This window comes from Triturus cristatus, chromosome 2_2, assembly GCF_964204655.1.
Source record: "Triturus cristatus chromosome 2_2, aTriCri1.1, whole genome shotgun sequence".
NCBI lineage: Eukaryota > Metazoa > Chordata > Amphibia > Caudata > Salamandridae > Triturus > Triturus cristatus.
In genome coordinates, this window is record NC_140582.1 from 1,148,847,391 (window position 1) to 1,148,873,444 (window position 26,054).

General features: G+C 47.8%; 1 protein-coding gene across 1 annotated transcript in view; it reads right to left on the reverse strand.

Annotated features, from left to right (window-relative positions):
- Positions 1–26,054, reverse strand: part of SLC4A11 (solute carrier family 4 member 11) — a 1,034,103-nt gene that overhangs the window by 497,543 nt on the left and 510,506 nt on the right. The window lies entirely within an intron of this gene.

Sequence of the window (26,054 nt, forward strand, 5' to 3'; positions counted from 1 at the left end):
GAACCAATACGCATTGGTCATAGTGGACTATGCCACCCGGTTTCCGGAAGCTTTTCCCTTGAGAGCCCCCACCTCCCGAGTAATCGCCGAGAAAATTATAGAGTTATTCTCTCGGGTGGGTTTCCCAAAGGAGATCTTAACGGATCAAGGGTCCCCATTTGTGTCCCGACTAATGAAAGTAGTATGTCAGCTGGTGGACCTCCGACAAATAAGGACGTCCGTATATCATCCCCAAATGGACGGTCTCGTCGAACGTTACAACAGGACCCTCAAGACGACGATGAAGAAGATGCTGTCCGTGAGTGGGAAGGAATGGGATAACATACTACCATTGGCACTGTAAGTGATACGAGGACAGACCCAGAGCAGCCTTGGTTGTTCGGCTTTTGAGATGCTGTATGGACGACAACCACGAACCCTGCTCGAAATGACCAAAGAAGCATGGGAAAAAGATGGGGGAGAAAGCCAAGGAGTACTGGAGTATACACAAGACCTGAAGAGCAAGCTGGGGAAGTTACGTGAGCTGGCCTACGTCTACTTAGCTCGAAGCCAAATACGCCAGAAGACCTGCTATGACAAAGGGAAAAAGTGGCGAAAACTAGAAGTGGACGACTGGGCCTTGGTGCTGTTACCCTCAGCGACCCGAAGATTCCAAACGGAGTGGATGGGACCATACAAAGTAATCGCAACCATAGGGAAAACCAGCTACAAGTTACAAGTGTCCCCTAGAAAGACACAGGTATACCACATCAACCTACTAAAGAAATGGATCGGCCCACCACCCCAGGACGTACATCTCTCCGTGCCTAAGACCATCCCGTCTGACTCTACGTTGGGGAATTTGGTCGTGAATGATGACCTTAGACAACAAGAGAAACCGAGCCTACATGAGACACTGGTCCCTTTTTCCCCTTTATTTTCGAATGTGCCTGGGAAAACGACATTGATCGAACATCGAATCGACACCCCACCTGGTGCCGTCGTGAAGAAACGACCTTATCGGATACCCGCCGCCAAAAGACCAGCGATACAGAAGGAGGTCCGCGAAATGCTGCGTCTTGGAATAATTAGACCCTCTTGGAGCGAATGGTCCTCACCGATAGTGATGGTACCAAAACCCGATGGGAGTACGAGGTTTTGTATGGACTTCAGGGCCTTAAACCAACTGTCGTCGTTCGATGCATACCCGAGTCCACGGATTGACGAACTCATTGAACAACTGGGTAGCAATTCGTACCACCCTCCTCTGGACCATTCCGGAAAAATGAGTATCATGCCAGCTATGAGTATCTTAGATTCAGCAGTTATCAGGGAAGAAAATGAGTTACTTTCCTGTAACTACAGTTCTACAGTATTGGTATTTTTCCTAGATTCACATGCTTGAATAATCCCAGTCGTCCTAGTGGGAGTCCCACGGTATACATATAAAAACAGTAGATAAAATTACCATAGGCTAACATGCAATGGAAAGTCAGTGCAATAGCCTATCTACCTTCTGTTGTAAAAAAAAAAAAAAAAAAAAGAACCAAATCTAACCAATAGCAAATCAGGCGACGACACCCTCTAGAACAATCCCAAGAGAGGTTAGGTTCCTCAGATGTTCCAGCACAAGTGTGCAATTATAAACCTTAGAGAGTAAAGGAAGCCTCTCCGGGGAGGAGGGTGGGTCGCATGTGAATCTATGAAAGACACCAATACTGGAGAACTGTAATGAGATAGTACTTAACAACATATCAATTATATAAACATATAAAAGCATATAGAAAATAACAGATGTCTATAGACAAGATTAAAAGAATGCCTCTAATATAGAGGCTTACCTTATTGAAATGGATGACGCAGGACTGCCTGTCCCACTGCTGCCTCACTATAAGTTGTCATGTCCAGGCAATAGTGCTGCATGAAGGTATGAGCATTCTTCCAGGTAGCAGCACGGCAAATCTTGTCCAGCAGGACACCAGCAAAAAGAGCAGCTGAAGAAGACACTGCTCTTGTAGAATGAAACCTTGGTCTTGGTTGTAAGCGGTTTACCCGCCTTTGAGTGGCACAATTGGATAGTGGCAGCAAGCCATCGTGCAACAGTCCTTTTTGTAACAGCAGGTCCATAAGATACTAGGAGTTGATCCGTTCTGCGCTGATGTTTTGTCCTTTGCAAATAAAACTTAAGGCACCTTTTTACATCTAGAGAGTGAAGAGATTTCTCCGCTGGAGATGAAGGATGTGGAAAAAAGGTGCGCAGAATTACAGGTTCATTAGGGTGAAACTGGGATGGAACCTTTGGAATAAATCTAGGATTTGTCTAACATTATGTAATCCTCTGTGAAACGCAAGTAAGGCTCTTTAATGGTGAAAGCCTGAATTTCACTTACTCGTCTGGCCGAAGTGAGTGCGAGAAGCAAAGCCACATTCCATGAGAGAAATTTGAGCTCTATTTTGTGGAACGGCTCAAAAGGTGGTTTCTTTAATTGCGAAAGGACCACATTAAAACGCCATTTAGGTGGAGGAGGCCTAATAGGAGGAAAAGTTCTGAAAAGGCCCTTGATGAACTGTTTAATGATGCGGGCAGAACAAAGAGAAGAGGCGTCAGACGTCAGTCTAGATCGAGAGACACCTGCGAGGTGCAACCTTATAGAAGCATAATCCAGACCTGATCTTGCCAGAGATAAGAGATAAGGCAGGATTTTCTCTGGGGAAGAGCAAAGAGGGCGAGTATCATTGCTATGGCACCAAGAGCAAAAACGCTTCCATTTCAGTCGATATGTTTTTGTAGAAGACTCCGCTCTTGCCCTGGACAAAATATCCTTAAAATCGTGAAGGATAATTAAGTCCTTGTATTCATTGTACTTGGGTTTCAGGCATGCAGTTAAAGAGAAGCAGGGTGCGGATGCAGGATCTACTATTTGTTCATTGTCAGTAGGTTGGCTGACAGAGGAAGGCGATAAGGCTTGGATTGCGACAGTAGGAGCAGCTCCATGAACCAGTTCTGACGAGGCCAACGTGGAGGAATGAGTTGGCACGGTTCCCGTTTCATTTTCATCAACACTCTGAAGATCAAGGGATATGGGGGAAAAGAGTACGCAAAGATTCCTGACCATCCACCATGACCCTGTCTGAGGTTTCCTGCTGGCAAAGAATCGGCATTTCTGGTTACCTTGAGATGCAAACAGACCCAAGCTGGGTGTTCCACATTTGTGAAAGATGCGGTTGAGGACCGATTGACTGAGTTCCCACTCGTGATTCGTTTGACTCAACCTGCTCAAAGTTTCTGCCAGGTTGTTTTTTATACCTGGGAGATACTCCGCCGTGATGGTTATTTGATGCTGTAAAGTCCATTCCCATATATTTTGGGCTTCCCAAGATAGGAATGGGGATCCTGTTCCCCCCCTGCTTGTTCAGATAATGCATGCAGGTGGTGCTGTCTGTACGTATGAGGACTGAGAATGCTCTTATCCTTGGGAGGAATGACTGGAGGGCTAGAGAAATAGCTCAAAGCGCCAGAAAATGTATATGCATTTTGGAGCAAGACAAACTGCATTTGCCACTTATTTAGAGGTCTTGTAGATGTTCTCCCCAACCTTCCAAAGATTCATCTGTTGTCAGAACAAACTCTGAAAGGGGTGAAAGGAATGACATTCCCAGAGAGAGATTGTGAGGAGAATGCCACCAAAGGAGTGCATCCTTCATGACCGGAGTTGTTTGAACTATGTTGTTGAATGATCCTGATATTTGAAGCCATTGGGCGTCCAACTGATCCTGAAATCGGTCTCATTCTTAGTCGAGCATGAGGTACCATGAGAGTGGCGGAAGACATCATCCTGAGAAAGCATGTGAGGAGACGTACAGAAGCGCACTATCTTCCGTAAAGGTTGTGAGCTAGAGATAAGATGGTGTTCAGGCTTTCTGTATACCTTGTCTTGTAGAGTGTCTAGTACAGCACCCAGAAACGTTAGACGATGAGAAGGGGCTAGAATGGATTTTCGAACATTGGCTGCCAGTCCCAGAGAGTGGAATAGCTGCAGGCAGAAAGACAGGTCTTCTGAAGCCTAACAAAGAGAAGGGGCCTTTACCAGCCAATCGTCGAGGTATGGGAACATCTGTAGGCCTTTCAGCTGTAGGAACGTTGCCATCGGAGCAAGGCACTTGGTGAAAACCCGTGGAGCTGAGCCAAGGGTAGATGGAAGGACCTTGAACAGATAATGCATGCCTGCCACAGAGAAACATAGAAATTTTCGATGTTTGGTGTGGATATGGAAGTATGCGTCTTCCAAATCCAGGCTTGCAAAAATCAGAAGTTGTAAAATCTCCTGAAGAGTGACCATGTGAAAGGATTTCTTCAGCAGGTATTTGTTCTTTTCCCCAACTTCTTTTTTTTTTCCTGATAAAAGAGTAGAAACTTTTTCCTTTCTGAAAGTGTGGAACACATTCTATTGCTCCTTTTCGAAGCATTATCAAAGCTTCGTTCTTTAATAACTGAAGATGGGGTGGTGTTGATCTTTGAGGTGGGTGATGAGGTGGCGTTGAGGTGAACTATATCTAGGACCCATTTGTCTAATGTTATTTGTTTCCATTGATGCAGATACAAACCGAATCTCTGGGCTGCGCCTGCTGTTTTCGTCTCGGCTGTCTGAAGTAGGCAGCCTGTGGTGGTGCATGATATTGCTGTTGCTGCTGGTAGGATGGCCGGTAAGAGGTGTAGGTTTGAGGCTGGTACCTTTGATAACCTCCTTGAAACTAATGATTTCCCCTGCCTCGTGCTCCACATAAGGGGGTCTTTCTGTATTGGAGCATTACTAGAGCTTTAGCCGTATCCGTATCTGTTTTGATGGTCTGCAAGGCGTCATCAATATGCTTGCCAAAGAGTGTTTCACCATCAAACGGCATAGCCAATATCTTGCTTTGTACTGCAGGGCGGAACATTGTTGCTTTCAGCCAACCTTGTTGTCCAAGGACAGCGGCTCCAGCAAGCTGATGGAAAGCTAAAGAAGCAATATCCATGGAAGCATCAATAATTTCGGATGCTGACCTTTCTCCTTCCAACAGGGTCTTTCTAGCTTCCATCTTCTTGTCATCTGGAAGGAGATCCAAAAATTCGGCAATGTCCGACCACATTTGTCGATCATACCTGGCTAAGCTAGCAAGAGCGTTGGCAGCTCGAACAGTTGCTCCTGATGTTGCTGTGAACCTTTTCCCAATATTATCCAAGTGCCTCCATTCCCTATCAGGTGGTGCAGTGATGGGTGCTAAAGGGTTCCTTGATCTCCGTTGTGCGGCCTGTGAGATGACGGAATCAGGCATTGGATGACTTATTAGACACGGTGGAGCATCGTCTGGAGCCTTATACTTCTTGTCAATTCTGGGCAAGACAGGGATAACTGTGGCTGGTGTCCTCATTACCTTTAATCCTTCTTCCCATATGTGGTCAACAATAGGAATAGGCCTAACCGATTTCCTAGATATGTCCTTAAAATCATAAAGAAAGCAGTCTTGATTGCTTTACTGTCAGGGATAATTGAAAACGTGATGCTGCTCTCTCAATTAAAGCATGAAAACCGCCTATGTTCTCTGGCGAAGATTCTATCATCTGAGGATAGGGAGACGCTGTAGTTGATAAGATAGTCATTCCCTTCATCTCCTGTTTGACCTTCTTTCTGAGACGTAGCATCTTCAATTTCTCCCTCATCAGAGGTATCTGGATGTTGTTGCGCTTGTTGAGGCCCTCTAGTATATCCCACCGGAGAAGATGCAGACACAGGTACCGAAGTAAGAGGTGGTGAAATAACAGGCAGTGGTGGCTGTGGAGGAACAGGTGGTGTAGGAAAACGTGTACAATAGTCCCATAATAAATCCTGAAGATCTTGAACCATTGCAACAGGAAGGTGGACCATGGGTTCAGAAACTGGCTCCTTATATTGCATTTTAGCATGAAGCGGGTGGTATTCATGTTGATAATATTCACCATAATCCTAGTCATCATCTTCCTGATATTTAATATTTAATTGGGAAGGACTATCGGCAGGTCCAAACATCCCATCATCATCAGATTCAGTCAAGAATGTTGGAAGCAAAGGAGAAACTATCGCAAGATTTTGTAAAAATTGCCTCGTCGACGGTGTCGTCGACGAGAACGTCAGATGGATACATTGGTGTAAGCTGCAAGGAAGATGGACGCTTACGACCAGGCATGGGATACATCGCCGTCAGCTTCGCCGAGGGTAAAGGCGTCTGCATCGTCGACGAGGACATGATAGAATAAGATAAAGCCATTGCCGACGAAAAAGTTGGAGTCGTCCGTGTTGACGGCAGTACAGCAATAGTCGTCACCAGAAGCGTCGTCGACTGGACCATCGTCGAGACAGTCGGCGATGGAGCTTTCTTCAACGATGAGGAAGGAGAAACTTGCTTAGAAGATTGTTTTTTCATTGACTGTGACTGAAATTAACGCCTTTAATTGGTATAAGCTTCTTTTGGACAGATATCTTCATGGAATGGATTGAAGAATATTTGTCTTTATCTTTCTTATGGCTTTTCTCCTCAGTAGGAAATGGAACCTTTCCTTTTTGTGAGGTACTTTCCTCCCCATGACGAGACCTCTTAGATGACTTTTTCTTGGAAAGTTCAGGAGAGTCAAGAGATCTCTCTCTCCTTTTAGGTGTTTGAGGCCTGTGATGTAGAACTCTCTTCATCATCTGAGAGAACATCAGATTTTGACTTTAGTTTTTGAAGCCAAATCAATAGTCTACCCTCCCTGTTCTTGACGTTTTTTGTAGAGAAGGTTCTTCCGATTTTGCAGTCTTTTACCTTGTGTTGAGGGTAAAGGCAGTAGATGCAGCTCTTATATGGATCCTCCGCATGCAGCCTCTTCTTTCCACATGATCCACATGACCTGAAGAGACCTTTCTTTGAAGATTCAGACATGTTTGATGAGAAAAACGCTAGAAAACTGGAAGACCAGAGAAAACTGATCAGAGTTCAAGGAGACCCCCCTTTCACACGAAGTGCAGTAGAAAATCTGAGGAACCTAGGCTCCCTAGGGGTTGTTCTAGAGGGTGCCGTCGAATGATTGGCTATTGGTTGGATTTGGTTCTTTACTACAAAAGAAGGTAGATAGGCTATTGCACTGACTTTCCATTGCATGGTGGCCTATGGTAATTTTATCTACTGCTTTTATATGTAAAAGTATCTGTTGAAAGATGCCTTTAAGAATGTAATTTTCCAACCCTCTCCACGGACACAGCCATTCTACAGCGTCAGGTCAAGAAACTAGAAGCAGATAATAAATTAATGGCGGCCAAGCTCGACGACCAGGAAGGCCGCTCGAGACGCAACAACGTCCGAATTATTGGTGTGCCGGAAAAGACGAGGGGCCCTGCCCTGGACCTGTTTGTTGAAGACCTCAAAGAACCAGCTACAACCACGTGGACTGTCCAACTTTCTCAGTTGAAAGGGCCCACAGGGTGGCAGACCACTACTCGGCCACCCCCCCCACCCCCCCGGCCCATACTCGCCTGCATCTTTACCTTCCAAGATCGAGACGCGATCCTTCAAACGGCACAAATTGCTCTACCAATCTGTATCGAGAACTATACTGTTACATTCTTTCCAGACTACATGGCAGCGATGACCAAACAACGCCGCAGCTTTCTGGAAGTTAAGAAAGAAATGAAGACCCGAGAGCTGAAATACTCCATGCTATTCCCGGCTAAGATAAGGGTAGAAGCTGAGGTGAAACTTTGGTTCTTTGAAACACCTGAAGAAGCACACGACTGGCTGGAGGGATGGCGCCGGGCGTCTGGGCCTAAAAGACAGGGCAAGAAATAACAGCATCGACTGCAGGAGGCGACATTTCCAGACTTTAGGGAATCAGGCTCAACGGAGGATAGAATACAGGCAAAAGGTGGACACGGAGGATGAGGTTCGGCTCTGTTATTCTGTAAATGGTAGGGGGCAAGACTCCACAAGGCTGACGGACAGGCTCGAATGCTGGCCGACTTGACTGTAATGGGTCAATGCTCATGACCGGAGTTGTTGTGAATTTAGCACTAACCGGCGTCATCACGGTTATGGAACGAAGACTTTTTGTTGGAACATTTAGCTGATATACCATGTTTTGACCACTGGGATGATTTGGTGTGATCGTGGGACTACTCTCCCCCCCCTCACGCAAGTACAAGTTATGGGAAAAAACTACTCTACAAGGTTTTGGTGGAGGGTAGTTTTGAGTCCGCCGAGTAGGGAGGGGGGGAGGGGAGAAGGGATCAGCTTCATGTTCTGGTTTTCTTAATGTTACAGGTACACTGCGAGATTACTAGGTACACACATAATTTCTGCATGATGTTTGTATTGCAATGCTCTTTGTATTCTCCCATTGACGATGTAATATATGACACAAGCAAATGCCCTGGCCGACTCCTTGGCCGCACAATCACTGACTTCTAGTAAGAAGGCCCCCCCCTTTCTGTTATATCATGGAACGTAAATGGCCTTGGGGATAAGATGGAGAGGGTTAGTCATAAAATATTTCAAACGCAAGGCACCAGCAGTGGCCCAGATCCAAGAATCACACCTGGTGGGCTCTGCTTGTAAAGCCCTGGATAGGTGGGGTTTCAAAATGGTGGCACACTCCGAATTCACTTCTGGCTCTCGAGGGGCAGGCGTCCTGGTTAATAAACGCTTCCCGATTATTGTCACTGAGTCATGGAAGGACGATCAGGGATGTTTTGCAGCTGGAGCATGCCAATGGGAGGGGCGAACATATAATCTATTATCAGTATATATCCCACCGGCTCTGCATTGGGTGGCCTTCCCTGCCCTGGGTAAATTCCTACTTACACTCCTACAAGGCGAACTGATACTAGGGGCCGACTTTAATGCCTTGGTGGATGCCGCCACAGATCGACAGCTCCCCAGGGACCACAGTAGTATAAACCTTCGTTTATCAGAATTCCTTGACGCCTTTGGTCTAGTGGATGCTTGGCGATCGTGGTTCCCACAGGAGCAACAATACATCTTCCGATCGGGAGTACATGACAGTCTCTCCAGAATAGATTATATTTCACACTGGCGACAGGTCTAGAGTGAGTACTGGCGGTATCATATCTACCCAGGGGTATTTCCGATCACTCCCCTGTCCTAATTAAATACGCATCTCATATCCTGGGATGACAACGCATTTTCCCCGTCTATCATGGGTTCTTTAAAAACCCTAAAATATAGAAGGGTCTACTTACAACTACGAGACCGTATTTTGCGGAAAACTAGCACTCAGTCACATCCCCGATGACGGTACTACGGGGCCAAGCAATCTCATTAATCACATGCCATAAACATGACCAATTAAGCCACATAGAGGCTCTCGAGAGGGAGGTAGGTCAAGCCGAATAAGATCACGCTTCAGACACCAATGACACCACGGCACACAAATTGAACTTGGCCAAGCAGGAATACAGAGACTATGTGGGGGAAAAGGCGATGGTTAGGTTCACCAAGACACCACCCTATTTATGAGGTTGGAGAGAAGGCAGGCAGCCTTATAGCCTGGTTGGATAGACGGGATAATACTAATTGCTGGGTGGCACAGTTGAGACTAGACAATGGAGCCACCACTAAGATCCACAGCAGATTGTTTATGCGCTAGTGCGAGGCAGTATATACACCTACCGCCACAGCTTACGATAGAAGACAATCTTGCAATTCTCAAAGATATCCAGATGCCTACACTTGCCCCTAGCGAAATGCAGGAACTAGAGGCAGATTTGACGTCAGAGGAACGGACACTAGCAATATGTGCACTACACACTGGGCAAGCTCTGGGTCCTAATGGGATACCTATCGAACTGTACAAAAAAAGCAGTGAGCCACCTTGTGCCACACCTGCTAGAGATGTATGCACACAGCCTGGAAAAGGGAGAACTTCCCAGGGATCAACGCCTAGCGACAATAGTGGTGATACATAAACCTGGTAAACCACCGCAGGAATGCACACTTATCGGCCGATTTCACTGCTAAATGCAGAAGCCAAAATACTGGCTAAGACACTGGCCACCAGACTACTACCCTATCTCACAAAGTTGGTGCACCCGGTTCAGTCAGTGTTCATGCCAGGTTGCAACACGGCACTTAACCAGCGGCGGCTACATGGCGTCATGGCACGTATACCACTCATTGAGGAAGACTGCCATTCTCTCCCTGGACGCACGTATGGCATTTGATTTAGTCGACTGGCCTTTCCTTCTTGCAGTCCTCAGACACCTAGGCTTTGGCCCCAGGTTTTGCGCGTGGGTCCAGCTACTCTATACGAAACCCTTAGCGCATGTGGTGGTGAATGGTCGCATTTCGGCTGACTTCCCCTTGGGAAGGGGGACAAGACAAGGCTGTCCCTTATCACCGCTCTTGTTCGCACTGGTGCTCGAGCCGCTGGTGGCTTGGGTAAGACAAGACTCGGTCATTCAAGGGCTAAAATAGGTGGATGGATGGAAGGACCGCATTTCCTTATATGCGGATGATGTGTCGCTATACATGGCATCCCCCGCATGTTCCATTATTTGCCTCCTAGATATTTGCGCTGCATATGGCAGTTTCAGGATATACCATTAACTGGGCGAAATCACTTCTATACGTGCTTAGGGGCCCTCGACCGCTACTACCAAGGAACTGTAAGATACAGGTTGCGGATGGTGGGTTTAAGTACCCAGAGCTCCATATTATGCCCCAGCCTGAGCAGTTCATGGAAAAAAACCTCCTGGAACCCCTGGGAAGGTTCCGCCGTGATGTAAAACACTGGCGCTCCCTACCATCGACGCTGCTGGGAAGAGCTGCCCTCTTCAAAATGATGGCACTCCCTAGATTCCTCTACGCCCTACAACATCCCCAGTTTCCGGTTCCCCCCAACTATTTTAAAGCAATTGAAACTGAAGTAAGCAATCTCCTTTGGGATGGAAAACCCGCCCGCATAGCTATGCATAAATTGGTGAAGAGCTGGTATGATGGCGGAATTGCCCTTCCAAATATAAAAGTATACTATTGGGCATCACAGCTCACCGTGATAAACCAATGGATCCACGCTCCGCACGAGGAGCCGGAGTTCCGTATGGACAGATATGTCCTGGGAGCACTCTACAATAAGTGTCGGGGAACTACCCTCATAGGACCAGTAGCGCGCACTGTGCGAATATGGGTAACTGCACTCCGCGCACTTGGCTGGGAGGGGGTTTTAACACAAGCTACACCACTTTGGGAAATCCGACGATTAGGCAAGTTACGTAATAGCAACGGATTTAAACAATGGGACCTAATAGGTATCTCCCGGGTGGGGGGGATTTGTGGAGTAGGGGCAAGATCATTACATTTGCCCAGCTCTAGGAAACATATGGGATGGCGTCGACTGAACCTTTCCGTTACATGTAGATTAGCAACGTGCTTATGAGAACTATCCCACCGGCAACTGAGCTCCCAGAGGCCTCACCATTAGCAGATAGGCTATTGACAGACCACATGACAAAAAAAGTGATCTCCCAAACCGACCGCAAAATTGTAAATAGCCAACCGGACCGCACAAAAACCCTCAGGGTGAGATGGGAGACTGACATTGGGGAACTGGACGAGACAGACTAGCAGGAAGCACTTGCGTCCCCACGAGAGGTGGCAATACCCTCTAAATTAAAGTTAGTGCAACTGAAAATCCTCCATCGACTCTACTACACACGAACTACTATGCACCGAATGGGACGCGCTGACACACCACTCTGTCTGCGGCAATGTGGGGGGCTGGGTAACTTTTACCACATACTGTGAGATTGCCTGAAAATCAAACCATATTGGGAAGCTATCATGCGCACCATCTCATGGGTGGGCGCAGCTATAGTTGAACCGGAACCCAAGAGATGTCTTCTAAATATCTGGGAGCCGACAATCAAATGGCCCAAGGCTGGGTGATGTTAGGTATGATGATAGCAAAACGGAACATAGCTCAACACTGGGGAGCGAAGTTAATTCCCGCCTATCGTCAGTGGTGCTGTGACATGGATGACGCAATGATCGCAGAGAAAGTGGTATATGTACATTAGGGGGTGCCCTAAGAAATTGACACGGGTGTGGAGAAAGGGGAATGCCTTCAGGGGTAACATTTGCGATCCACCTATAGTTGAGTCGGTGTTAGATGTCAGCGACTAATTGTATAGACCGGTGGTACTGTGACGCTTTTAATATTATACATAACTACGTTGAAATGATTGCGTGGGGAGAATGTAAAGAAGGGCATGTAGATGTAATCAATCAGTATACGACTAATCACAGTATCATGCAGTATCTATCTCTCAGTATGCAGTAATATGTACCAATTAATGAAAAACGCCAATAAAAAAAAAAAAAGAATGTCATTCTTCATGAAGCATTAGTTTTCTTCCTATGTTCTACTAAAAGCATCTGCCCGACAGTACTCTGTTCCTAAGATATGTACTGCCTTTAGCCAAAAAAATTTTCAACACAACTCGTTCTAAATCAACTGAGCTTCCAGTGACACCGTCCTGGACCAGGTGTCTCCTGGTTTGTTCAAACAGTACACAGTGGTGGATTTGTAAGATGGAATCAGAAGATTGCCTGCCATCAGAAATGAGAGGAAATGACAGACTTTTTTCCTCTACCCAATCAGTGTCCTCGGACTGTTTGAGAACCCGGAGGTGCTGCCCATCCCATTAGTGACACGTTTGTTACTACAGTCTTTGTTGTAAGTTCTTGAAGAAATAGACCTTTCTTCAGGTGTTTCTTTCCCAACCAGTTCACCAAGGAACATATGGTCTGCCTGAGTCAGATTCTCATCCCAATTGCTCACATTTCCAAGCATTACTGCAGTGGTCTCGTGCAGTCTAGAGTTTGTAACAAATATTCTAAATGCCTGTTAACCCTGTATCAATGTCCTGCTGTGGACTAAGGATTTACTTGAATTTCATGGCACTTCTGCATTAGAGCATCACACTCTCTCTTGCAGGTCAAAGGCATCCTTGTGTCTAGAGTGGAACCTAGATGCAATAGACTTTGGAGTGGTGACAAACAAGGCTTCTGTTTGTTTACCTGGGGTTACAAGCGATAGAACTTTAGTGGCATGAACTGGATGTATTGAATTCTCTTCTGAGAGCTGTTAGCCTTATGTGCCAGTGATCCAGATATGTAAAAATGAATAGTGCTTTTTCCCTAGATGAGCAGCTACCACACAAGGCGCTTTAAGAATGCGCGAAGAGCGGAACGGAGGCCAAATTGGAGGGACTGTATTGAAAATGCAATTTCCAACTATAAATATCAGGAACCTCCTATGCTTTCTTGCTATCAGCATATCAAAGTAAACATCTTGCAGGCCCACTGCAACCATCCAACTCTGCATTCTTGAGCAGAGAAAAATGAGTGGTGTCAGCAAGCGAACTTGACAAGAGGGAATTCTTCAGATTTTAAAAAAACCAAGGATATTAGGGGAAAAAAATAAGTGTTTGTTAACTATAGTCACAATAGAATATGTCTAGCTACTGCCAAACAATCCATTGCCAGACAGATGATAGTGTCCATTTCTTTTGTTCATCAGTTGGCTAACTGACCTGTCCCTGGTACACCTAGACCCATTATACAAGAGGGAAACTGCAACCACAGCTTGGGCTAGACATGTCATTATTTCTATCAATAAGGCTGCTGTAGGAAAGTAGGATCTGATTTCATGGTTACCCCCACTTTCTGCTGGTGTCATTCTGTTTTCGGACTAGTCTGACTGGGATCTTGCTAATCAGGCCCCTAGTCACTGTGCTCAATCCCTAAATTGGACTATGGTAAGTACTTTGGTACCTTCCTAATTGGCTACTGGTGTACCTTTTTAAGTCCCTAGTATATGGTGCTAAGGTACCCAGGGGATAACTACACCAGGGGTCTCCCATGGGCTGCTTGAATTATGCCAACCATGTGAGACCACTTAAACTGTGACTACAGGCCTGCCATTGCAGCCTTTGTGAGCCAGTGCTAGCACCACTCACACCAAACATAGGTTTCCTTATATCTGAGGTCACTGCACTTAAAACCTATAAGTCACCCCTAAAGGTAGGCCTGTCAATCCTGAAGGCAGGGTGCTTGGTTATGAGTGTGAGGGTGCCCTGCATGAGCAGAACACACCCCACAAACGCAGGAGTCAATTCTACAGGCTTTGTAAGTGAGGTCAGCCATTTTATACATATAGTGGACATCAAATCAATTACGAGATGTCCAACTATATATTGGCTGCACCGAAACCTGTCATGTTTGGTATCAAACATGTTGGAATCCTCCCCCAACACCAATTACAGTGTTGGATGTAGGATCCCATGTACGGGGGGGGCTCACCTGGTGTAGGCATCCTGGTTCGTGGGGTATACACAGGTGGGGTGACTCTCCAACCTTCCATCTTCCACTGGGTTTCTTGAGGGTCCTCTGGAAAGGGTCCCTCTTCAAAACTACAACCACGACTTCCCTACTGACTTGCATTGAGTACACAGCTGTGTTTCCGCTCTGCACACTGCCTCAATGGAGTTCCTGGGTACTTACCTTGGGTGGTTCCTTGGGTCATCAGCTCTTCTAAGTCTTCTGGGTCAAGTCACGACTATGGTCATGGTTCGCATTCCACTTTATTAGTATATGGTTTGGTCACCCCCTATAGACCACTGAGTATTAGTGCTCCTTACATGTTCTATTATCGAAATATTGTGTGCATTGTGTTCATATCTCCGGGTAGGAGATATACAAATGTGTTAGTGAGTGTGTATGATAAATACATTTTTATAACTACACTGTGTGGTTCTATTTCACTTAACCTACACTATATGATTAGCCTATGTAGGTCACACTGACTTCTTCAGGATACAGACCCTTTCATTTGATTCTTCCTAATTAATTATTACATGGAAGAAAACATATTGCAATACTCGCCCTTTGTAGACACACTCAGAGGAGTACGAGTTTCAATGAAAATTCAACAAATACGGACGCGGAAAAGGGCCGCCGCCCTATTGTAAATTTTTCGTCAAGGTGCGAAGTTGCCACATTCGGCCTCTCTGTGTATGACCTATTAAATTAGGAAGAATTAAGTTAAAGGGATCTCAATCCTGAAGAAGGCCGTGTGACCTATATAGGAAATTGAATAGGCTGGAACATGTTGAAATACAATTGGGTATTGGAGAGTCAGACACTCTGGTATACCTGCTTTTATTCATCTTTAATCCTGCCAGTTGGGGCCCATTAATACAGATAACAGGTGCACCCACTTAAACAGTTTTAATATCTTTTTCTGTATGAGGGATCCCGTGAGAGAACAAATTTGTTTAAAAATATCACGCTCGACCTGGAGCGTTGGTCTGCGCCATGGTGTTGGAAGCGGCCCAATGATGAAGAATGCCACCATTGGTGGGTGAGGGCAGTCTTAAATTGACTAATTGCCCGGTAAAACAATAACTCTGGGTCCTTTTTCCCTCTCAGTCTGTTTCCTCGAATTTAACCCCTAGACGGATTGAACCCCTACAGTCCTTCCTTATTTATAAGGTTTAGTGTCAACATTGGAGACTAGGGGAAGGCTCAATGTCTAGTCCCCTATTTTGGTGTGGGTTTTGAAATACTAAACAATAACAGACCTACAGCGAATGCATTTGCTAACCAATGCAGTAGATGCCTCTAAATCGGAGTACCAGGACCTCATCTTCTCAGGTCAAGCTGTCTCTCAGAATCTGGACTGAAACGTTAGTTTTCTTTCTAGAGCCCCTTATCACTATTTGATTGTCCCAACTCATAACTTGGTTTTCCTATAAAAAAAGGACCACCATCAAAAGCATTCTTTGCATACTCCCCAAATCTTGCTCCACTCTCCACATGTATCTGCCCCACAGTTTACCATACTTTATGTTACCTTTTCCACAAAAATGTTCACTATATTCCAATCGGCGAATCCATCACGTGCCATAAAATATCTCTTTGGCCTTTGAGTACTCAAACCACTAGCTCTCACCACCAACATCCTAACCGGACTCTGGTCTCTTTTACTGATAAAGCCTCTCTGGTTCTTATTTCTCCGGATCCAAATTCTCCTATGACAACTAATAATACCACTTCTGACCACTCATCTTTGCCCAACTACAGTCCTGCATACCAATAGCTGTACTGCTTAACCAAACGTCTAAATCAATGGGTGTTTAACCAACCATAAACTACCTATTCATCCAAATTCTACTACTGTCACTGCAGTCTGGCTTTCACGTACACTCAGAAAGCCTTCAGTGTCTCACTTCCGCCCATAACAAAACCTGCTCTACCCTCATCCTCCTTTATTTCCCTGAAGCACTTGCCAGTGCAGACTACTGCATCGAGCACTGCTACCCACTAAATAATATTTTCTTCCCTCTAATCCATAATTCCCTGTTCATCCTCTACGTGCATCGTCTCACCTTATAGCTGGTTGGCCCTGCACAGAGCTTTGCCCAGTGATGAATCATTTTTTAGGTCTTGCATAGGCAGCGCATGCGCTGCCTCTACGAGGCATCAAGTAGACAGTATTAGTGGTGAAACTCCACCCATTGAGTTTATATTTGTTTTTTAACTTGCCATTGGGTAAATCTGGCATTGCTATTTTTATGTACCTCATTCATTGACTGGTAGTCCGAAAGGATTAGTTACTTACCTGTAATCCTAGTTCTCTTCCAGGGGTATCCTCATCAAAGTCATAAGCATTAGAATATTCCCGCCCATGTGCGGGATCCCGGAAACAGTATATTATATGTGCCCCACATATATATATCCATACATATATACCTATATGTATACACAAGCAATTGCAGCCCCTAACACCCTAGAGCTGAACCATGCTGTAAGGAATTTCCACTACATATAAGAAAATAGCATTATAAACATGAGAAACAACATTATAACTTGTTTGGAAACTGTTTTAATGCTTAGAAAACAGCAGAAATTCTTAGAAAACACTGAAAGCATAGGAAGCTCCCAGGCTGCATTGCAAATACCCAGTCTAAAAAGACTGAAAAGCTAACTCATAGCTACATAGCAAAAAACTGACACCGTGCCTTTAAGGCACACCTGACCCCCACCTTCCCATCATGCCTCAGGGGTGGCAGTTAGGTCAGTTGTTCTTTGCGGAGACTGAAAAGTCATGGCACAAAGAAAAAATAACAACCTCTGAAAATTATTACACCTTTGCCCGGGGAGGCGGGAGGGTTGCTTATGACTTTGATGAGGATACCCCTGGAAGAGAACTAGGATTACAGGTAAGTAACTAATCCTTCTCTTCCAGGGGATCCTCATCAATAGTCATAAGCATTAGAATAGAATAGCGAGCCTCACCTCATCCCCCTGCGGGCAAAGGAAAGAAAATAAACAGAGAAGGAACAGTATGCTCAGATAGCTCAGCTACCCAAACAGGAGGCTTGGCCTACTTGGGCATCCGCCCTGGAATCGGATTCGAGGCAGTAGTGCCTGGTAAAGGTATGGACCGATTTCCAAGTGGCCGCCTTGCAGATCTCTGCCATTGGAACGTCATGCAAGAAAGCTACTGTGGCCGCTTTCCCCCTAGTAGAATGAGCCTTAGGGGCCAAAGGTAAGGGTCTTTTCGCCAGCTGGTAGGCTAGGGTAATGCAGGAAACAATCCATCTGGAAATGGATCGTTTAGCCGCTGGGAAGCCTGTTCTCATGGCGCCATAGTTGACAAACAGCTGGTCCGTCTTCCTAATGCCTCTGGTACTTGCCAGGTAGAATTTAAGTACCCTCTTAAGGAGTGGAGCGACCGCTCAGCCGGGGTCGCTGGATTCGGGAAGAAGGATGGCAGAGAAATGGACTGATTAATATGAAAATCAGACACTACCTTAGGGAGAAAGGATGGATGTGCCCTTAAGACCACTTTGTGCTGGTGAAAAACTGTGTACGGTTCTTTAGTACACAGAGCCTGGATTTCGCTTACTCTGCGTGCCGATGTAATGGCTACCAGAAAAGCGGCCTTCCACGACAGATGCTGTAAAGAAGCTTTGTGGATCGGCTCAAAAGGTGGGCCCATCAACTTGGATAACACTAAGTTCAACTCCCACGGAGGCGAAGGGTTTCGAACAGGGGGGTAAACTTTTTTCAACCCCTGCAAGAAGTCCTTGACCACCTGCATCTGGAAAAAAGAAGGTTGACTGGGAGACCTCCTGTAAGCTGTAATGGCAGACAAATGGACCCTGATGGATGCATACTTCAAGCCTGATCTAGCTAAGTGAAGGAGGTACGGAAGGATGACGTCCTCCTGCCCCTTTGTAGGATCATGGTGATTCTCCCTACACCAAATGAAGAACCTCTTCCACTTAAACGCATAAGACGCTCTTGTGGAGGGTCGCTTCGCTTCCTTGAGAATATGCATGCAGTCAGGTGGTAGACCTAAATGTCCGTATTGCAGGACCTCAGGAGCCATGCTGTTAAGTTCAGTGAGGGAAGGTTGGGATGCAGAATCCTCCCGCCCATCTTGGACAGCAAGTCCGGCCTGCAAGGCAGCCGCCTGTGAGGTTGAACTGAGAGATGAAGAAGGTCCGGGTACCACCACTGGCGCGGCCAGTCCGGAGCTATGAGGATCATCTTCATGTCGGATCTGAGCAGCTTGGATACCACCTTCGGAATCAGAGGCAGGGGCGGAAAGGCGTAGGCAAATGTCCCTGACCAGTCCATCAAAAGAGCATTCCCCCTGGTCCCTGGACGGTGGAATCTGGACGCGAAGGCGTGGCATTTTGAATTTTCGTCGTCTGCAAACAGATCGATGTCTGGATGACCCCACCAACGGAAAAGGTCCGCCACCACGTCGTCGTGCAGCACCCAGTCGGGCTGATCTTCGAAGTGCCTGCTGAGTGCGTCTGCCTTGATATTCAACTCCCCTGGAAGGTGTACTGCCACCACCGAGAGGTTCCGGGCGAGCAGCCAGTGCCAGATCGCCTGCGCCTCCAGGGAGAGGGGGCGTGACCGAGTCCCGCCCTGTTTGTTCAGGTAAAACATGGTCGTGGTGTTGTCGGTCTGCACCAGGACTGAGTCGGTCTCGATTGCTGGGAGGAACGCCTTTAGAGCAAGATGGACTGCTCGAAGCTCTAGCATATTTATGTGGTAGCCCTGTTCTTTTGCAGACCATTGACCTTGTATTTGGAGGCACCCCATGTGGGCCCCCCATCCTTGTAGCGACGCGTCTGTTACCACTGTTTGCACCGGAAGTGGCTGGTGAAACGGGACTCCCACCAACAGATTGTTCTGACGAGTCCACCATGCTAGGGAAGATTTCGCTACCTGGGAGAGAGAGATTCGATCTCCCCAACGGCCTGTGGACTGATCCCATTGGTCCTCCAGAGCTTGCTGCAAAGGTCTCATTCGCAGCCTGGCGTGGGGAATTAGAAAAATGCAGGACGCCATGGAACCCAGCAGAGATGCTACCTGCCGAACTGACGGCCTCCGCATCTGCTGCATAAGCCTGCATTTTCTCTTCATTGAAGACAGTCTCTCCTCCGAAGGATACGCTCTTCCCACGCTTGTGTCCAGAACGGAGCCAAGGTAGTGGATGGACTGAGTGGGCTGCTGCACGGACTTCGCCATGTTGACGTGAAGGCCGAGAGCGTGCAACTGTCTCAGACAGATTTGGAAGTCTTTCTTCACCTGCTGCTGGGTTGGAGCCTTCAGTAACCAGTCGTCCAGGTACGGGTAGATGAAGAGACCCTGCTTGTGTAGGCAGGCCGCCACCACTGCCATACATTTGGTGAAGACTCGCGGGGCCGACTTGAGTCCGAATGGGAGCACTTTGTACTGGTAGTGCTTGCCTCCAACCACAAACCGTAGGTACCTGCGGTGATGTTTCGCTATTGGAATGTGAAAGTACGCATCTTGGAGGTCCACCGAACACATCCAATCTCCGACTTGTAGATGTGGACATATTTGGTGAAGCGCCAACATACGGAACTTCTCCTTGACGATGACTTTGTTTAGGAGACGAAGGTCCAGAATCGGCCGAAACTTGTGCTCTTGATCTTTCTTGGGCACCAGGAAGTACCGGGAGTACACTCCTTGTCCGACCTGCGAAGGAGGAACCCTTTCTATGGCTTGCTTTTTCAGAAGGGACCTCACCTCCTGCTGGAGCAGGTTGAGGTGGTGAGGACGGGACCTCTTTGGCGGGATGTCTCTGGGACGCGCTCGAAAACGTAGCGCATATCCACGACGCAGTATATTCAGCACCCAGCGATCTTTTGTGATGCTGTCCCACTCTGCTAGATGTTGTGATGCACTTCCTCCCACTGGAGTGGGCAACGGCCGTAGAGGAAGCCACAGCTCATGACTTTCCTCCTCTTGTGGTAGTGGAGGACTGTTGCTGGTGTCCACCTCTGCCCCTGCCAGACTTTCCGCCTCGAAACTGGGTTTTCCCTTGGGGTTTGCTCCGAGACCACTGAGGGGTTTGAACCCTCTGTTGAGGCCCCTTGCGTTGGGTGGGTCGAAAACGGCGCTTGAATTCCTTTTTCTTCTCCAAGCCCACGGCTTTGAGGGTGTCCAGCTCCGTTTTCATGCGCCCCATGTCCTCATCCGTGTGAGTGCCGAAGAGGGAGTTGCCAGAGAACGGGAGGTTTAAAATCCGTTGCTGTGCGTCTGGCTTGAGCCCTGTCAGACGTAACCAGGACGACCTCCTGGCGCAGACGCCGTGTGTGTAAGAGTGGGCTGAGATTAGCGCACCATCCGCCGCTGTGCTAATCGACTGATTAGCCACCAGTGCCCCTTCCGTAACAATCTCCTCAAAGTCCTTTTGGTCCTCCTTGGGGAGCTTGGATTTGAAACGCTCCATCGAGTCCCAGAGGGCCCTGTCGTACCTGCCCAGAAGCGCCGCCGCGCTGGAGATCTTGAGGGCCGCTGCCGCAGAAGAGCAGGACCTGCGTCCCCATGAGTCCTGGGTTCTGCTCTCCTTATCTGGAGGGACGGAAGAGGAGGCCGACGCCGTCTGACCCTTCCTTGCCGCTGCCACTATGACAGAGTCCGCAGGTGGGTCTATCTTCACAAAGACGGGGTCAGAGGTAGCTGGCTTGTATTTTTTCAGGATACGAGCCGGAACGGCTTTGACAGTCGCCGGGGTGAGAAAAGTGTCCATGACTGGTTCCATGATTCCTGGGACCAAAGGCAGCAGCGGACGAGAGGCAGACTTTTGGTGAAGTGTTTCAAAAATCACCGAGGTGGTGACTTGGGGGACTGACATCTCAATCCCCAGCTTCTGTGCTCCCCGCTGCAACACCTCCTGGTAGGTGTTGATGTCATCTACGTGCGAGACCCTGGACACTGGGCTGCCCGAGAGCGTGGGAGAATAGTCCCTGATGGAGGACCTGAATGACGAGGAAGAGGACGATGATGATGGAGTCCTTCTGCGCTTCCGGCGCTGATCACGAGCCCGTGAACCAGGTGAACGCTCCTCCCGTCTGGGGGAGCGCGATCTGCGTCGCCTGTCGTCCGGAGACCTCTGACGTGCTGGCCTGGGGGGACTAGCTCTGTCCACAGCCGCCACTAGCCGTTGCAGCGGAGAATCATGCACTGGACTGATGTATTCCCGCATCCTCTTTGTAGGCCCTGAGTCCTGCCAATGATGTGCTGGCAGTAGCCATCTGGGCGACAGATTAATGGTCTGAGTCTGAGGAGAAGACCTACGGGGTTGAACCGCAGGTTCTCGTGGATTTGCCGGTCGTGGAGAGGCCCCTGAGTGGGAGGAGGAATGGCGAGACGCCGACTCTGTCACCAGGACCACCGACCTGTCCGAGGCCTGTCTCGACGTCGAGCGCGGTCTTGACGTCGATCCGTGGTGTCGTCTCTTTTCTCGCCGGGACTCTCTCGACGTCGAAAGCCGTCTCGATGTGGACCGGTGGCCATGTTCGGTGGGCGAAGCCTGCCGCCTCGACGTCGAGCGGCGATGTGAAGCCGACGACGGAGGCCTTCTCTCCCTCGACGCCGAACGCCGCGGGGACGCCGGCGGAGATGCTGCCACTCTCGATGTCGAGACGGATGCCAACCTCGACGCCGAACGTCGCTTGGATGACGACGGCGGAGGATCCTGTTGCCTCGACGTCGAACGCCGATGGAGCCTCGACGACGGAGGGGATGGAGACCTCGACGACGGAGGGGTGACACTCCTCGACGCCGGTCGTCGCCTGGTTGACGACGGCGGAGGGTCCATGCTCCTCGACGCCGAACGCCGCCGGGTTGGCGACGGCGGAGGCTCTCTGCTCCTCGACGCCGATCGTCGCCTGGTTGACAACGGCGGAGGTTCCCTGCTCCTCGACGCCGATCGCCGCCGGGTTGACGACGGCGGAGGGGTGGTGTCTCTCGACGCCGAACGTCGCCGGGTTGACGACGGCGGAGAGGCTCTGGATCTCGACGCCGATCGTCGCCGAGTTGACGATGGCGGTCTGGACTTCGACGTCGACCTGCTCTCGACGGCGAGCCCGCTGTCGAGAACCTCTTTTTCGAAACACGACCTACCGGAACATCTTTTCTCAGCGCCGAGCCCGACGCTGAGGCGGAAGGACGAGAGGACTTGCTTCTAGATGAATCTTTATGCCTCTTGGAGCCCTTCCTCACCGGAGATCGGCCTCTGGATGGTTGTGCCAGGCCATAAGCGCGACTTCGCTCTCTGTCCTTCAAAGTTCTTTTGGACAGTCCCTGGCAGTGAGGACATGTGCTGGAATCATGATCCTCCGGTAGACACAGGATACAGACCCTATGAGAGTCAGTCCTGGCCTTTTTCTTGCCACATGCAGGGCAAGAATCGAAAAGAGAGGGCATTTTAAGATGGAAAAAATGCCCAAAAATGCCTAAAAAAGGCAGCCTCTTACTGACTTAGATGAAAAACGTCGAAGTAAGGGAAAAAACAGTTGAAAAACAGATAATATTTTCTGAGAAACTCAGAAAAAAGTGGAGCTCTGTTGCCAGGATCCTTCCAGAAGGAGCCGGAAAGAACAACTGGCCTAACTGCCACCCCTGAGGCATGATGGGAAGGTGGGGGTCAGGTGTGCCTTAAAGGCACGGTGTCAGTTTTTTGCTATGTAGCTATGAGTTAGCTTTTCAGTCTTTTTAGACTGGGTATTTGCAATGCAGCCTGGGAGCTTCCTATGCTTTCAGTGTTTTCTAAGAATTTCTGCTGTTTTCTAAGCATTAAAACAGTTTCCAAACAAGTTATAATGTTGTTTCTCATGTTTATAATGCTATTTTCTTATATGTAGTGGAAATTCCTTACAGCATGGTTCAGCTCTAGGGTGTTAGGGGCTGCAATTGCTTGTGTATACATATAGGTATATATGTATGGATATATATATGTGGGGCACATATAATATACTGTTTCCGGGATCCCGCACATGGGCGGGAATATTCTAATGCTTATGACTATTGATGAGGATCCCCTGGAAGAGAACGTCACTTCCGTGTGGCTTCTGTTTTGCAGGAAGCAGCACCGACCAACAACAGTTTAGTTCCGCTGCTCGGCGTTATCTACTCATTAAGGGACTACGTCCTTGTTTATTTTCCACCACAGTTCACCACTAGCTGCCGAGTTTGGAAGTGTTGGCTTTTTAGTTTCCTGTTCCCGCCCCCCTCCCGCTGGCAGTGTTGTCCATCCTCCCACCCCCTTTCCCGTTGTCCGTGTCCCCGTTCCCTTTGTTCCCGCCCCCCTCCCGCTGTCCGTTGACTTACAACTTGTGGCGGCCATGGAGGCGCGCGCTTGTTATAATTTTACTTTGTAAGCAAGCTGCTCAAGGGTGAGTTTCATTCACTGTTTTTACTTTTAAAGTTACTATGTTGGCAATTCAAAGTAGAGAATCTAATGTGCATCTCTTCTGTTTAGTTACGGGGCTTATCCTTCCCCAGCCGGGTCAGGGGTATTCGCAACAAGCCAACCACAGTATGGCCAGCAGAGCTACGGCCATTACGGACAGTCTGCTGACACACAGTCAAGTTACAGACAACAACCGAGTGGGTACGGATCATCTTATGGGCAAGCACAAACACAGCAGAAACAACAAACCTGTAAGTATGTAGAGTCTTTATTTCGGTTTTGAATTGGTTGATTTTAAAATGTCCCTGTTTACCCAATGGGCAGGTTCAAAATGCATCTTCTCTCTCTTTCCTAGTGTAGCTTTTTTATGACTATCTGAAACGGGCACATAGTTGATTTAGGGGGTGGAGGATGGATATATTGGTTTTAAATGTGGTAATTGGTGACAAGGCAAATCACCCGTGTATGAAGTAATACAACATTGGAGTCTCAATTTGGGGTTGATTACAACATCCGCCAGTCCTCCATGGCAGAGGTCCATGGCCGCTCCCCCCCCCCTTTCTCCTCCTCATTCGTGTCTCTTGCTTTCTACTCTCGGCTCTCCTGTCAGGACCCCATTTCTCTCGGACCTGCTCCGTCTTATACTACCCCCCTCCCTCGCCCCCCTTCCTTCGGCGCCATGTGTTTTTGTGGGCTTTTTCTACATTCTCGCGTACTCTCCCAACCTTCCTGTGAGCCCACGCTCTCCCCCCCAAACCGCCCCGTTATCCATTGAGAATCATTTCACTTATTTTTTATGCCACTGTTTATTTACAAGCCTTATTGGCCTCGCAGGGGTTTGGTAATATTGCCAAGGCATCTCAGATTCCACAGTATTGGCAGCGGTTTACACGATCCTGCTGGTGGGTTTCATTTGACTATTTGTTTTGCTGCTTCTCCTTCCAGTCCAGCTCTGATCCTGAATGCACCCCGTGTGCTGGGAATCGGCTCTGAGCGACCAGCAGCTTGCTGGGACATTCCCACGGAAGTGGTCCCCCTTGCTCCCCTCCCTTCTGTTTCCAACCTCTTACCATGTTCCTTTCAGCACTCTCCTCTCTCCAGTGTCATAACGCAAAATGATGCCCCCCAACCAATGCAGAATGTGAAGAGGGTTTATGAGGCTCCCAGCTCTGAAATTATTCAGTCGGATTGGGCAGGATGTGGCTTGGGAGTACCTTAAGGAGTGACCCCCACCACCCTCCACACCTCAGGGTCTACAGGGGTGTGCTTTACGTCCGTGCTCTCTTCCTTCCTTCTGTTTTGTTACATCTTACTCCCTCTTGTTTTCAGTTCCTATTCTCTCTCTCCCTCCTTACGTTTGTCTAGTCTCCTACCTTCCACGCTTCTCTCTTTTCCCTTACTTCACTCTGTACCTTAACACTGCTCTTGCTGCCTGTCAGGCCTTCTCTGCAGCTTCTGCGGCAAGAGGGCAGTACTGTGTAGTATCACCCTTGATAATCCCGTCTTTTCACCTCCCTGAGCCCCACCAGCCACTGGGGAGTCAAGGAAACCTTGAACACTTTCAAGGTTTCCTTGACTCCCCAGTGGCTTGTGGGGCTCAGGAGTCAACAATTCCCAGGTGGAGGTGGTTAACGCGTTCTGGATTCAGGTACGAAATAATGGAGGCACAATTGTTACGGTTTTACTGATTTTTTTACATTAAAAAAACCCAGAAAATAACATGTTCGCTTGTACGTATTTTTTTTTTTTTTAATGGAATATGCAACAAGCATTTGTAATGTAATAGGTCTCGCATTTGAGAGTTTGAGCTTTTGGCATTGTAAATGACAATGCCTTTTATTTATGTGTTTTGAAAACCTGCAAGTATTGTGTAAACACGCACTTTGTACTTAAAGGTGTTTCTTACGACAAGTAAGGCTGGCAGTAACTGTGCCTCTTTGTACTTGTAGTCTATGCTTATCAGAAGCCAGGCTGGCGGTAAAAGAGACACAATAACTGCCAGCCTTGCTTGTCGGAAAGAATGTGTTTACGCACCACATTACAGGTTTTCAAAACACATAAATAAAAGACATTGTCATTTACAATGCCAATAGCTGAAACTCTCGCAAATGCGAGACCTATTGCATTGCAAATGCTTGTTTTTCTTTTCAACTCATGTCTCTGTAAAATCTCCTGCATCTGTTTCTCCTACCCTCTATGCCAATTATACCAAATCCATTCCTTTCTCTCGCTTAAACCGCTCATTCTGACCAACATA